Consider the following 2,889-nt stretch of genomic DNA (forward strand, 5'->3'; position numbering starts at 1 on the left):
TTTAAAAAAAGGGGGGCCTCCCATGAGTATAATGATGGAAATTCAATCCGTATGTTTTCTGATTCATTTACACTTAGCTCATCAAAATATTTTGTAAGAGCTGAGCTCTTTGGTGGCCAAAGATGCTTTGTGGTCCTTTTTCTTTGAAACAGAAGAATTGCAGTTCATCATCAGCTTCCACAAAGGAAAGAGAAGGTTGAAGAACCCTCCTAAATTGAATATCTCATAAGGATGGAGTGAGTTATAAGCTTGGAAAGTCTGTCTCCTAAACTGGCTTCTTCTCCATTGTAATTTATCATAATATTCCAATTCTACCTGTATGGTGCTGATGTAATGTTTGCCATTCACATTAGTATCAATGCTCTCGCTGATAAAGACAAACTGAATATAAAAGGATCAAAGTCTTATAAATGATCCAGGAAAGTGAAGAGCAAGCTTCGGGCAAAAAGTTCCAGGAAATTCTGGATGAATATGAATGTTTTGGAGTGTAGTATGATTCTGTAGCCAGATTTCAAAGGTAGAGTATAGTCTTCTATTTATCAAAACTCAAAGAAATAGCTGGGTTTCTCATTACATTACGGGGCCCAGACTTAATGCCAGAACCAAATCCACATTTATCAAAAGAATAAGAGAAGTTTTTCTTTTGTTTTACGTAACTGATCTGCAGCCCTGACCAGTGAGATGAATGGCTTTTACCGACAGCATATCGGGGGCAGATTTTAGGGAAACACGAAAGTCAGAACAGAAATCACTATACAGACAGAAACGCTAAGGAACAGAACAGAGCAATGGCGCAGGCAGGCAGCAAACTCAGGTCATGGGATGCTAAATACCTGGCTTCCCCATGCACCATACGCCACTGAAAAGTGAACTAATATACTTATTGTGAATCTATTTATATTACTGGTTTATCTTTTGATATTCACTAAAAGTTAGAAAAGTGTCATGACAGGTGGCCATGATCAAAAGTGACAAACCTTTTGACGTTTCTCCCTTTACCCTTCAATGACAGGCAGTGCACTTGGTTCTACATTCTCAGAACTCACTTGTCTCTAATCTTCAATGGCTACCTTTTTGCTATTTGTAGGCCTTGTATTTTATACAAGTCCTTGTCCCACACCTTCAGGTAACTCTCAGTAACATGGGATAAAAGGGTTCTTTTGGCTTTGACAAAAGCAGTCTTTTTCTAAGCTGGTTGAGTGACTTTCTCTGCTGTTTTCCCCCACAAACTAATTTTTTTCCCTCTAATGATGAGGAAAACTATACCCAAAGTTTCATATCAAGACAAAGATGGGGAGAGAAGTTTTCCCTCAAGTGTCAGAGTAGAGCTGATCTAAACATCTCATTCCAGGTATTTCTTTCAATTTGCTAGCGAGGATTGGGGAAGGCAGGCCTTTAATCAATTAGGTATCAGGCTTCTTAAAAATAGTGCTGTGAACATTAAAAATCCTCATTATTTGTTTTTTATGTAAGCTGTCCTTCGTCATCATTAATAATGTCCTATTCTTCAGTGACATTGATGGTACATGAAAAGAAGAAACTGGAAATATGAGAAAAGTGATTCTCTTAATTTATCTAAAACATTGTTTCAAAAATAAAAGTCATTTGACCGGTGTTACTGTAGGATTCCTAGGAGGCTAACTTACAGACCCGCAGACATTGCAGCTGAAATAGATTTTAGCAATAATGTCCCAACCCTCTCATTTCCAGGCTAGACCAGGCAGCCCAGAGACAAGAAGTGGCTTGATGCATATAGCACAGTCCTTAAGGTAAAGTGCACGTAATGATGGAAACGCAGTATGAGCTTTACTTTACCCAAAGTTTATCTCCGAAAACAGAAATGAAAACTTTTTCCTATGAGAAATAATTCTTTCAAAAGTAGAGAAAAATAAATCGAAGCAAGAACCATATTCAGCACATAGACTTAATTTGTCTTGCTAAAACCATGTTAGTTTCCCTGAAAGCTTTGGGTCTTATATAGAAACACGTTTAATTTGGTAGTAAGTGGCAGATCTAGCCAAAAATACACATACCTGTTTCTTCAGAGTGTTTGCCATCTCTCTAATAGTTAATTAAATTCACAAAAGGTTAGCCTATCAAGGTAATTTTTATAATTCTGAACCATTGTGAATCAGTGTCTGTCACTGTCTTGAGCTACCGGAAAAGAAAGATGAAATGATCTGGAAGGCACTAGAGACGTCACCTAATAATACTTTGATGAGATTCCTATTTGGTTTCATTTTGCAAAAGAATGGATCCAGTATTCGACGTGACTTCCATCAGTTCTGAAGAAAGGCAGAGCATGAGACATCTGCTCTGTGACAGCCTCACTACTCCAAAGGTCGTCCCTGCAACCAGCATGTCAGCCTTGCCTGGGCGTTTGTCAAAAATGGGGCCTAGAAATCTGATTTTAGAAGTTCTTCAGGTAATCCTTATACACACACAAGTGTCAGAAACACTTGTGACAAAACGAGTCTGTGTAAGATCAACCAGCTATTACACAGTGAAATTTTGATGTTTAGATGCATTTTTTTCTAGGCAATAAGAGAAAAGAGTGAAATTAGAATCATAATAGCAGAAAAGAAAACTAATTCCTCTGCTAGTTTGTAGAATATGTGGAAGCACTTTCAATTTTATTTTTAAAAAATTAGAAATGAACGCTGCACCCAGAGCTTCCTTCCAAAAAGTGGGGTCCTCTGCACCGTCCTGCACTGCGGGCTGGCTTCCCTCCGCTGTTCGCACCTCTGAGCAGGGCTCCCGTCCCGTCTGAGCTCCTCTTCCTTCCGTTTGCAAGATGTTAGTGCATGAGAGTCAGCATTTCCGCTCTGCTTTTTAATTTCTGCAGTTTTAATGTCCTCTGAAGCAGCTCTAGGCAAACTGGGCTGCCTG

This window comes from Pteropus vampyrus, unplaced genomic scaffold (assembly GCF_000151845.1).
Source record: "Pteropus vampyrus isolate Shadow unplaced genomic scaffold, Pvam_2.0 Scaffold169, whole genome shotgun sequence".
In the NCBI taxonomy this organism is placed as follows: domain Eukaryota; kingdom Metazoa; phylum Chordata; class Mammalia; order Chiroptera; family Pteropodidae; genus Pteropus; species Pteropus vampyrus.